Source organism: Anomaloglossus baeobatrachus, chromosome 3 (assembly GCF_048569485.1).
Source record: "Anomaloglossus baeobatrachus isolate aAnoBae1 chromosome 3, aAnoBae1.hap1, whole genome shotgun sequence".
In the NCBI taxonomy this organism is placed as follows: Eukaryota; Metazoa; Chordata; class Amphibia; order Anura; family Aromobatidae; genus Anomaloglossus; species Anomaloglossus baeobatrachus.
Window position 1 is genome coordinate 192,315,438 of NC_134355.1, and position 12,282 is coordinate 192,327,719.

The 12,282-nt window shown below is 47.0% G+C and overlaps 1 long non-coding RNA gene across 1 annotated transcript in view; it reads right to left on the reverse strand.

The window, feature by feature from the left end:
- Positions 1 to 228, reverse strand: part of LOC142295123 (uncharacterized) — a 317,897-nt gene extending 317,669 nt beyond the window's left edge. Inside the window, exon 1 of the long non-coding RNA XR_012751371.1 lies at positions 119 to 228. This is a non-coding gene — a long non-coding RNA (uncharacterized LOC142295123). The remainder of the gene's footprint in view (positions 1 to 118) is intronic.
- Between the last annotated feature and the right edge of the window lie 12,054 nt (positions 229 to 12,282).

Consider the following 12,282-nt stretch of genomic DNA (forward strand, 5'->3'; position numbering starts at 1 on the left):
TAAACTACAGCCCCAGAAGAAAAGATCCCTGCTGCAAACTACAGACAGCTAATTAAGACTTAAACACCGAGGAAAGACGACTGCAACAAGAGCTAAAGGTGAGGAGTTCATCTGATACCTGAGTTGCTTGGTGTCGGGTGACCAGCAGCTTCTGTCTCCCTCCCCCGGCAGTGTCTGTCTCCCTCGGCTGCCTTCTGTTCCCCAGGGCGGCCCCTGCTATTATCTCGCGCGGCCATCTTGATAAGGAAAAAGCCTGAGACTTGTTGTACAGGCAGGAGCTGACAGGCAGTCAAAGTTCCTGAGTACTACAAAGGAATCTAGGGGCAGAATTAAATGATTTAACTATTTGACTCCCAACTCCCGGTGTAGTGGTATAAAACCAGACAAAATGGGGAAGAATAACAAACCACATACTGAAGAAACAAACAAGGTGCATAAGACACCTAAGAAGACGCAAGATGAGAATAAAGCACAAAAACGTCCTGCAGCAGAAACTCCACAGCATACTAAACATTGCAGTTTCCCACACAAACAGAAAATGAGCTCACTTCCAACTTGTCAATGGTCAGAGAGTGAAGAAAATGACGATCATAACTCTCTCCAACAAGACCTAAATGTAAAAGAATATCTAAAGGCTCTACCTACAGCAGACTATATGAAGAACCTATTCAAAGACTTCACACAGGCAGTGAAAGAGGAGAAAGCAGACCTAAGAAATGATGTTAAAGCTGCGCACGACAGAATACAGACTCTGGAGAACAACAGCGAACAGATTTTGGTGCACGCCACAAAGGTAACAGAAATCTTAATAGAAAATCAAAAAGATCAATTCTTAAAAAGAACTCACATAGACGATCTTGAGAATAGATCACGCCGAAATAACCTTAGAGTTAAAGGTCTGCCAGAATCCATTCCTGATAAGGACATTTTCACCACACTGACCAAAATCTTCAACAACATCATCGGGAAAAATGACGACAACAACTTGAAAATTGAAAGAGCTCACAGGGTGTTCCGTCCCAGAGAACTAAGGTCAGATAGACCCAAGGGATATTTTATGTTGCTTCCACAGCTTCAAAACCAAAGAAGACATATACCAAAAAGCGAGAGATACAGAGAAAATAGAATATGAAGGTAACGAGATCCAAATCTATCAAGACCTCACAAAGCTGACCCTGGACCTTAGACGGCAGCTTCAACCCCTGACAAAGGCCCTGAGAAACAATAACATTAACTACAGATGGCTCTTCTCATTTGGACTAGCAATTCCAATCAATAACCGAACTCTAATAATCAAAAGCTCCGGATGATCTGCCGCCTGCCCTCAAGAAACATGATGGATCTCCATGTTCCAGATTGGACAACTACCGAAGTCTATCTAAACCTACCCCTACTACCAGCAATGGAGAAATAGTCCACAGCCATCTCGCCAGAAGAAAAGAAGGCTAAACTCAGAACACAAGAGAACACCCAAAAAAGACTCAAAAGAAGACGATGAAGCCGAATGAAAATCAGATGTGAAACCCACAGTGTAACTATTTGATTTACCTGACATAATTATTGTCTAGTTTGATGAGTAATGCTGTCTTATAGACTTGTTGACATTAATAGAGAGGCGCAGGTTTGAATGGTTTGTGGGTTTTTTTTCCCCCTCCGCCTCTCACAAGATATGTTTCCCTCTTTTTCTTTCCTCCCGCTCTTGTGCCCCGCCGTCGGGGGGGGGGAGCAGAGGGGCGGTTTGGGGTCTGGAAAATACATCCAGGTCGGAAATTACAACCCCCTTGGATCAGGCCTGTCTCATAGGGAAATCTGACAGGATGTAATCAACTCATTTGACCAATTAAGGCTCACCGGGAGTCTTTATAATCTAAAGCCCCCAACACCCATAGGTCCAGACTGCCATGGACCTGTGATCCTTTCTTTTTTTGCATTTACTGCTGGTGGGGTTTGCACCGTTGCACATCCCCCAACCAGCTGCAAAAACATTTTTTCTACCAAATTAGTGATAGACCTGAGATCAAACTTCTCAGCATGGTCTACCTCACTTTGTTGTTTTATTTACTGTTATGTTCTGGTTTACCCCAAACCCTGCTAGGAAAATCCAAAAAACATATAAACATGCATCTTTCAATGCCTAATGACTAGCTTAAAAGTAGCTACTTTTAATGTAAGAGGCCTAAACATTTAAAAAAAAAAGGTCACAGATCTTAAACTATTTACAAAAAAATAAAGTAGATGTGATATTCCTACAAGAAACCCATTTTAAACAAACACAAACACCTATAACCAAGAACAGATTTTATACCAAGGGATATAACTCCAATTCCCCTATAAAAAAAAATAAAGGTGTTTCCATATTTATAAATAAAAGGATCCCCTTTACATTCCAAGATGTGATACACGACACAGAAGGCAGATATATAATGCTTAAAGGCTTAATACACATGTCCTGTTCACGTTAGCGAATGTATATGCACCAAACAATAACCAAGGCGCCTTCTTTAAAAAGGTAACTGACATACTAGATAACTTTGCTGAGGGTCAATTAATTCTAGGCAGTGACTTTAACGTACCTTTACATCCCCCTTCAGACACATCGAATGGCCAATGGACAAAACCACAAAAAAAAAAATCAAATACAGTTAGGTCCAGAAATATTTGGACAGTGACACAATTTTCGCGAGTTGGGCTCTGCATGCCACCACATTGGATTTGAAATGAAACCTCTACAACAGAATTCAAGTGCAGATTGTAACGTTTAATTTGAAGGTTTGAACAAAAATATCTGATAGAAATTGTAGGAATTGTACACATTTCTTTACAAATACTCCACATTTTAGGAGGTCAAAAGTAATTGGACAAATAAACCAAACCCAAACAAAATATTTTTATTTTCAATATTTTGTTGCGAATCCTTTGCAGGCAATCACTGCCTTAAGTCTGGAACCCATGGACATCACCAAACGCTGGGTTTCCTCCTTCTTAATGCTTTGCCAGGCCTTTACAGCCGCAGCCTTCAGGTCTTGCTTGTTTGTGGGTCTTTCCGTCTTAAGTCTGGATTTGAGCAAGTGAAATGCATGCTCAATTGGGTTAAGATCTGGTGATTGACTTGGCCATTGCAGAATGTTCCACTTTTTTGCACTCATGAACTCCTGGGTAGCTTTGGCTGTATGCTTGGGGTCATTGTCCATCTGTACTATGAAGCGCCGTCCGATCAACTTTGCGGCATTTGGCTGAATCTGGGCTGAAAGTATATCCCGGTACACTTCAGAATTCATCCGGCTACTCTTGTCTGCTGTTATGTCATCAATAAACACAAGTGACCCAGTGCCATTGAAAGCCATGCATGCCCATGCCATCACGTTGCCTCCACCATGTTTTACAGAGGATGTGGTGTGCCTTGGATCCTGTGCCGCTCCCTTTCTTCTCCAAACTTTTTTCTTCCCATCATTCTGGTACAGGTTGATCTTTGTCTCATCTGTCCATAGAATACTTTTCCAGAACTGAGCTGGCTTCATGAGGTGTTTTTCAGCAAATTTAACTCTGGCCTGTCTATTTTTGGAATTGATGAATGTTTTGCATCTAGATGTGAACCCTTTGTATTTACTTTCATGGAGTCTTCTCTTTACTGTTGACTTAGAGACAGATACACCTACTTCACTGAGAGTGTTCTGGACTTCAGTTGATGTTGTGAACGGGTTCTTCTTCACCAAAGAAAGTATGCGGCGATCATCCACCACTGTTGTCATCCGTGGACGCCCAGGCCTTTTTGAGTTCCCAAGCTCACCAGTCAATTCCTTTTTTCTCAGAATGTACCCGACTGTTTATTTTGCTACTCCAAGCATGTCTGCTATCTCTCTGATGGATTTTTTCTTTTTTTTCAGCCTCAGGATGTTCTGCTTCACCTCAATTGAGAGTTCCTTAGACCGCATGTTGTCTGGTCACAGCAACAGCTTCCAAATGCAAAACCACACACCTGTATTCAACCCCAGACCTTTTAACTAATTCATTGATTACAGGTTAACGAGGGAGACGCCTTCAGAGTTAATTGCAGCCCTTAGAGTCCCTTGTCCAATTACTTTTGGTCCCTTTAAAAAGAGGAGGCTATGCATTACAGAGCTATGATTCCTAAACCCTTTCTCCGATTTGGATGTGAAAACTCTCATATTGCAGCTGGGAGTGTGCACTTTCAGCCCATATTATATATAGAATTGTATTTCTGAACATGTTTTTGTAAACAGCTAAAATAACAAAACTTGTGTCACTGTCCAAATATTTCTGGACCTAACTGTACATTAGAAAGCTCTTATCCACCCAACTTCTGATGGATGTTTGGAGAATAGTACACCCCTCCTCGAGAGACTATTCCTTCTTTTCAGCTGTACATAAAAAATACTCGAGAATTGATGACTTGTTTCTTCCACACAAATTTCTGAGTCATGTAGATGACATCTCATGACGCAATCTTATTTTGAGACCATGCCCCTATATTTCTTAATTTGAAAATACACCAACAAAACAAAGGGCCTATTAACTGGAAGCTAAACAATAATCTCTTCAAAAATAATAACACACGAGAACAAATAGCTAAAAATATCAAAACTTTTTTCAGAGAAAACTGTTTGGGTAACAAATCTGATTCCAATATATGGGAAACCCACAAGGCCGTCCTTAGAGACTCTTTTATCGAATTAGGATCAAGATCAAAGAAAGAGAGGGAAAAAGAGATCACAACTAGTGATGAGCGAGCATGCTTGTTACTACTCGGTACTCGCACGAGTATCACTGTACTCGGGCTACTCGGCGGGGACCGAGTAATCTCGCGATACTCGTGCTGTACTCGTGGTCTTCATTTCTGCATGTTGGCACTCTTTTGAGAGCCAGCCCTCATGCAGGGATTGGCTGGCAGACCACTGCAATGCCACAGCCCTGTTAGTTGTGGAATTGCAGTGATTGGCCGGCCTGCAAAGCGTGACCGAGCCTTTATACCGGCGGGCGCGCTGTGCTCTGCTCACAGCTATCCAGACAGTCAGTGCAGGGAGAGGGTCGCTGCTTCAGGGAAAGGTTTGCGGCCCTTTATAGCTATTTCCGTAGCAGGGCTGCAAACAGTGTGACCAAAAGTCCTTCTCAGGACTATTCTAGTTGTATACAGGCAGGCAGGGTATAGCCAGGTCGGAGTACAGTAGCAGAGTCCTTCTCAGGACTATTGTTGCTGTATACAGGCAGGGTATAGCCAGGTTGGAATACAGGCTAGTGACCAAAAGAGTCCTTGTCAGGACTATTGTAGCAGTATACAGGCAGGCAGGCAGGCAGGGTATATAGCCATTCCTAGTGGTGACCGTATACCAGCCTTCATCATATCTGGGGCTGGTGTACACAGTCTAAAACAGTCCTGATAGTGTCAGACTTCTCAGCAATTGTCGCTCCTAAAACCTGTTAGGTTCTTAGTGCGTCCGTGTTTGCATTTAAAAACCGCACGTGTGTGCCTGTCGGTGGCAGCGTACAGGTGCACTTGTGTGCGTTTTTACCAAACTATTATATAACGCACAAGTGTAGTGTATAATACACGTCAGTCAGCAGTGGCTGATAGTGTCAGAGTTCTTAATTTTTGCTCCTAAAACCTGTGTTAGGTTCTTAGTGCGTCCGTGCTTGCATTTAAAAACCGCACGTGTGTGCCTGTCGGTGGCAGCGTACAGGTGCACTTGTGTGCGTTTTTACCAAACTATTATATAACGCACAAGTGTAGTGTATAATACACGTCAGTCAGCAGTGGCTGATAGTGTCAGAGTTCTTAATTTTTGCTCCTAAAACCTGTGTTAGGTTCTTAGTGCGTCCGTGCTTGCATTTAAAAACCGCACGTGTGTGCCTGTCGGTGGCAGCGTACAGGTGCACTTGTGTGCGTTTTTACCAAACTATTATATAACGCACAAGTGTAGTGTATAATACACGTCAGTCAGCAGTGGCTGATAGTGTCAGAGTTCTTAATTTTTGCTCCTAAAACCTGTGTTAGGTTCTTAGTGCGTCCGTGCTTGCATTTAAAAACCGCACGTGTGTGCCTGTCGGTGGCAGCGTACAGGTGCACTTGTGTGCGTTTTTACCAAACTATTATATAACGCACAAGTGTAGTGTATAATACACGTCAGTCAGCAGTGGCTGATAGTGTCAGAGTTCTTAATTTTTGCTCCTAAAACCTGTGTTAGGTTCTTAGTGCGTCCGTGCTTGCATTTAAAAACCGCACGTGTGTGCCTGTCGGTGGCAGCGTACAGGTGCACTTGTGTGCGTTTTTACCAAACTATTATATAACGCACAAGTGTAGTGTATAATACACGTCAGTCAGCAGTGGCTGATAGTGTCAGAGTTCTTAATTTTTGCTCCTAAAACCTGTGTTAGGTTCTTAGTGCGTCCGTGCTTGCATTTAAAAACCGCACGTGTGTGCCTGTCGGTGGCAGCGTACAGGTGCACTTGTGTGCGTTTTTACCAAACTATTATATAACGCACAAGTGTAGTGTATAATACACGTCAGTCAGCAGTGGCTGATAGTGTCAGAGTTCTTAATTTTTGCTCCTAAAACCTGTGTTAGGTTCTTAGTGCGTCCGTGCTTGCATTTAAAAACCGCACGTGTGTGCCTGTCGGTGGCAGCGTACAGGTGCACTTGTGTGCGTTTTTACCAAACTATTATATAACGCACAAGTGTAGTGTATAATACACGTCAGTCAGCAGTGGCTGATAGTGTCAGAGTTCTTAATTTTTGCTCCTAAAACCTGTGTTAGGTTCTTAGTGCGTCCGTGCTTGCATTTAAAAACCGCACGTGTGTGCCTGTCGGTGGCAGCGTACAGGTGCACTTGTGTGCGTTTTTACCAAACTATTATATAACGCACAAGTGTAGTGTATAATACACGTCAGTCAGCAGTGGCTGATAGTGTCAGAGTTCTTAATTTTTGCTCCTAAAACCTGTGTTAGGTTCTTAGTGCGTCCGTGCTTGCATTTAAAAACCGCACGTGTGTGCCTGTCGGTGGCAGCGTACAGGTGCACGATTTGCACAAACTTTGATATAACGCCCAAGTCTAGTGAATACACGTCAGCACAGCATTGCAAAATGCGCAAGGGCGTTGGCAAGGAACAAGGAAGTGGACGTGATGGTGGTGCAGGCAGAGGCCGAGGTCGTGGGCAAGCTCTAATTTTGCCACAACAAAGGGCCACATCTAGTCGCTCGCACGTCCTGTCCCAAATTCTTGGGGACCGCAGCAGTACACCGCTCTTGAACCAAGACCAGTGTCAACAGGTTGTTAGTTGGATAGCGGATAATGCTTCCAGTCAGATTGGCACCACCACAAACACTCTGTCTTCCACACGGTCAAGTGTCAGTAGCCGTGATACTGCACCGCACATTTCAGAACCTGATCCTCCTTCCTACCACAAGGCTGAGTACACGTCCTCGGACATTAATGATCCCACACTTGGACACTCGGAAGAGCTGTTCACGTTTCCATTCGCACATTCTGGCCTCTCGCCAGCTCATGTTGAAGTGGGTCATGAGGAGATCGTATGTACAGATGGCCAAATATTTGAGCAGCCACGTTCTCACGAAGTTGGCAATGTGTCTCAACAAGGGGTGGACGATGATGAGACACAATTGTCAGGAAGTCAGGAGGAGGAGCAGGGTGCGGAAGAGGAAGACGACGTGGTGGATGATCCAGTAACTGACCCAACCTGGCAGGAGGATATGCAGAGCGAGGACAGCAGTGCACAGGGGGAGGGAGGCGTAGCATCCCAACAGGCAGTAAGAAGCAGGGTGGTGGCTCCAGGCAGAAGTCAGGCAACCGTTCCCCGGAACAACAACACGACACAAGGTGCCTGTACAAATGTTAGGTCTTCCCGAGTCTGGCAGTTTTTTAAGTTGGATCCAGATGATTCTAAAAAGGCCATTTGCAACACCTGCCGTGCCAGCATCAGCAGGGGTACCAAAACTAGCAGCCTGACCACCACCAGCATGATCAGGCACATGTCAGCCAAGCACCCGACTTTGTGGGAAGTACAACAGAGTCGAGGAGCAGTGCTTGCTAATGTCACTGCTACATCTTCGCTGGTTGTGCATGCGAGCCAATCCCCTGTCCATGCTGCCTGCGAACAAGCCTCCTCCGGTCCTGCAGTTGCCTACGCAGAAATAACACCATCATCAAGCACGTCCTTGTCCCAGCGCAGCGTTCAGTTATCCATTCAGCAAACCTTTGAACGCAGGCGCAAATACACTGCCAACACCCCACATGCCACAGTTCTAAATGCTAACATTTCGCGACTGCTTGCGCTGGAAATGTTGCCTTTTAGGCTGGTGGAGACAGAAGCATTCCGCGACCTGATGGCGGCAGCTGTCCCACGTTACTCGGTCCCCAGCCGCCACTATTTCTCCCGGTGTGCCGTCCCCGCGTTGCATAACCACGTGTCACAAAACATCACACGTGCCCTGAACAACGCTGTTTCACCCAAAGTCCACCTAACCACAGACACGTGGACAAGTGTTTGTGGGCAAGGCCGCTACATCTCGTTGACGGCACACTGGGTTAATATTGTGGAAGCTTGGACCCAGTCTGAGCGAGGGACGGAACACGTCCTTCCCACACCAAGGTTTGCAGGCCCTACCTCAGTCAGTGTTTCACCCACACTCTACAGCTCCGGAATGTCATGCTCTTCAGCCTCCTCCTCCTCCTGCGCATCCTCATCCACTGTACCCTCCACACCAGTCCCAAGCTGGAAGCACTGCAGCACTGCCTCGGCGAAGCGGCAACAGGCTGTGCTGAAGCTAATCTGCATAGGTGACAAACCCCACAATGCAGAAGAGCTGTGGACAGCTCTGAAACAGCAGGCAGATCACTGGCTCACACCTCTGAACCTAAAGCCAGGAAAGGTCGTGTGTGACAATGGCCGGAACCTGGTGGCGGCTTTGAGGCGAGGCCAGCTGACACATGTTCCATGCGTGGCCCATGTGCTCAACCTCGTGGTTCAGCGGTTTCTAAAGTCATACCCAGAGCTGTCTGATCTGCTGGTAAAAGTTCGCCGCCTGTCTACACATTTTCGAAAGTCACCTACTGCTTCAGCCGGCCTTGCCGGCTTTCAGCGCAGTTTGCATCTTCCGGCTCACAGACTGGTGTGTGATGTCCCCACGCGTTGGAATTCAACTCTGCACATGTTGGTCAGGATATGTGAGCAGAAGAGGGCAGTTGTTGAGTACCTGCATCACCTAAGCCGTCGGGAAATGGGTCAAACTCCACACATAACACCTGAGGAGTGGAGATGGATGTCCGACCTATGTTCCATCCTCCAAAACTTTGAGGACTCCACCAAGATGGTGAGTGGTGATGACGCCATTATTAGCGTCACCATACCGCTACTCTGCCTTCTAAAACGGTCTCTGCTCAAAACCAAACATGATGCATTGCAGGCGGAGCGCGATGAGTTGCAGCAAGAAACAGTAGTGGGTGTGGGTGATAACACACAGCCCAGCCTCGTCTCATCACAACGTGCAGTGGAGGACTAAGACGAGGAGGAGGATGAAGACATGGAGCAAATCTCCTGCCAAATTGAGGATATGACATGCACACCAGTCATATCCTCGGTTCAGCGTGGCTGGCCAGAGGACAGGGTAGATGAGGAGGAGGAGGAGGAGGAGGAGGACAGCATGTTCAGTCAACGTGTTGGTCAGGCTACTGAAGTCCTGGCTGTTAAGAGTCTGGCGCACATGGCTGACTTTATGGTAAGCTGCCTGTCTCGTGACCCTCGCGTTAAGAACATCTTGGCCGACAATCATTACTGGTTGGTAACACTGTTAGACCCACGCTACAAGGAGAACTTTATGTCTCTTATTCCCGAGGCGGAGAGGTCAACCAAAATGCAGCAGTTCCGGAAGGCCATAGTCACGGAAGTAGGCAAAGCATTCCCCTCACAAAACGCTAGCGGCATAGGTCAGGAATCAGTGGACAACCAAGGCGTACAGCCGAGAGAGGCACAAGTCCAATCCGCCAGAGGTAGGGGAACAGTCTTTAAGATGTGGGACAGTTTTCTCAGCCCCTCACGTACCACAGCCCCTGAGGTGCGGGGTAGTGCCACAAGAAATCCTAAGTTTGCCCAGATGCTCAAGGAGTACCTTGCAGATCGAACAACTGTACTCCGACATTCCTCTGTGCCTTACAATTATTGGGTATCCAAGGTGGACACGTGGCATGAATTGGCTCTCTACGCCTTGGAAGTCCTGGCCTGCCCTGCCGCTAGCGTTTTGTCAGAGCGTGTTTTTAGTGCCGCAGGTGGAATCATTACAGATAAACGCACCCGCCTTTCAACTGAAAATGCTGACAGGCTGACTCTGATCAAGATGAACAAGGGTTGGATTGGGCCAGACTTCACCACACCACCAGCAAATGAGAGCGGAATTTAAAGTTTGTAACAGGAATTTGCCATGTACCTCCAGTCACCCATGGGTACACACTTCTGGACTTTGGATAATCGCTGGACTGCTCCTCCTTCTCCTCATGCGCCACCATGATGACCGTTACAAGAGTTAGGCCTTTGTTTCAGGTATACCCCCAGTGGTAAATTTTTTCGCCCATTCTTTGCAGAATGGACATTACAACGACAGGAGACCCGCTCCTTTGCAATGGGAACAATGTTTTGAGGCCCTCATGCACGTCTCTATGCAGGGACAACGTGGAGCCTCCCAATTTTTGGCTGCCCTGCCAAAGGGCTATACTACAAAAGACCCACTTCCTTCCAATGGGCACTTCAGGTTAACAGGCCCTCATGCACGTCTCTTTCCAGGGACAACGTGGAGCCTCCCAATTTTTGGCTGCCCTGCCAAAGGGCTATACTACAAAAGACCCACTTCCTTCCAATGGGCACTTCAGGTTAACAGGCCCTCATGCACGTCTCTATCCAGGGACAACGTGGAGCCTCCCAATTTTTGGCTGCCCTGCCAAAGGGCTATACTACAAAAGACCCACTTCCTTCCAATGGGCACTTCAGGTTAGCAGGCCCTCATGCACGTCTCTATCCAGGGACAACGTGGAGCCTCCCAAGTTTTGGCTGCCCTGCCTAAGGGCTATACTACAATAGACCCACTTCCTTCCAATGGGCACTTCAGGTTTACAGGCCCTCATGCACGTCTCTATCCAGGGACAACGTGGAGCCTCCCAATTTTTGGCTGCCCTGCCAAAGGGCTATACTACAAAAGACCCACTTCCTTCCAATGGGCACTTCAGGTTAACAGGCCCTCATGCACGTCTCTATCCAGGGACAACGTGGAGCCTCCCAATTTTTGGCTGCCCTGCCTAAGGGCTATACTACAATAGACCCACTTCCTTCCAATGGGCACTTCAGGTTTACAGGCCCTCATGCACGTCTCTATCCAGGGACAACGTGGAGCCTCCCAATTTTTGGCTGCCCTGCCAAAGGGCTATACTACAAAAGACCCACTTCCTTCCATTGGGCACTTCAGGTTAACAGGCCCTCATGCACGTCTCTATCCAGGGACAACGTGGAGCCTCCCAATTTTTGGCTGCCCTGCCTAAGGGCTATACTACAATAGACCCACTTCCTTCCAATGGGCACTTCAGGTTTACAGGCCCTCATGCACGTCTCTATCCAGGGACAACGTGGAGCCTCCCAATTTTTGGCTGCCCTGCCAAAGGGCTATACTACAAAAGACCCACTTCCTTCCAATGGGCACTTCAGGTTAACAGGCCCTCATGCACGTCTCTATCCAGGGACAACGTGGAGCCTCCCAATTTTTGGCTGCCCTGCCTAAGGGCTATACTACAATAGACCCACTTCCTTCCAATGGGCACTTCAGGTTTACAGGCCCTCATGCACGTCTCTATCCAGGGACAACGTGGAGCCTCCCAATTTTTGGCTGCCCTGCCAAAGGGCTATACTACAAAAGACCCACTTCCTTCCAATGGGCACTTCAGGTTAACAGGCCCCCATGCACGTCTCTATCCAGGGACAACGTGGAGGCTCCCAATTTTTGGCTGCCCTGCCTAAGGGCTATACTACAATAGACCCACTTCCTTCCAATGGGCACTTCAGGTTTACAGGCCCTCATGCACGTCTCTATCCAGGGACAACGTGGAGCCTCCCAATTTTTGGCTGCCCTGCCAAAGGGCTATACTACAAAAGACCCACTTCCTTCCATTGGGCACTTCAGGTTAACAGGCCCTCATGCACGTCTCTATCCAGGGACAACGTGGAGCCTCCCAATTTTTGGCTGCCCTGCCAAAGGGCTATACTACAAAAGAC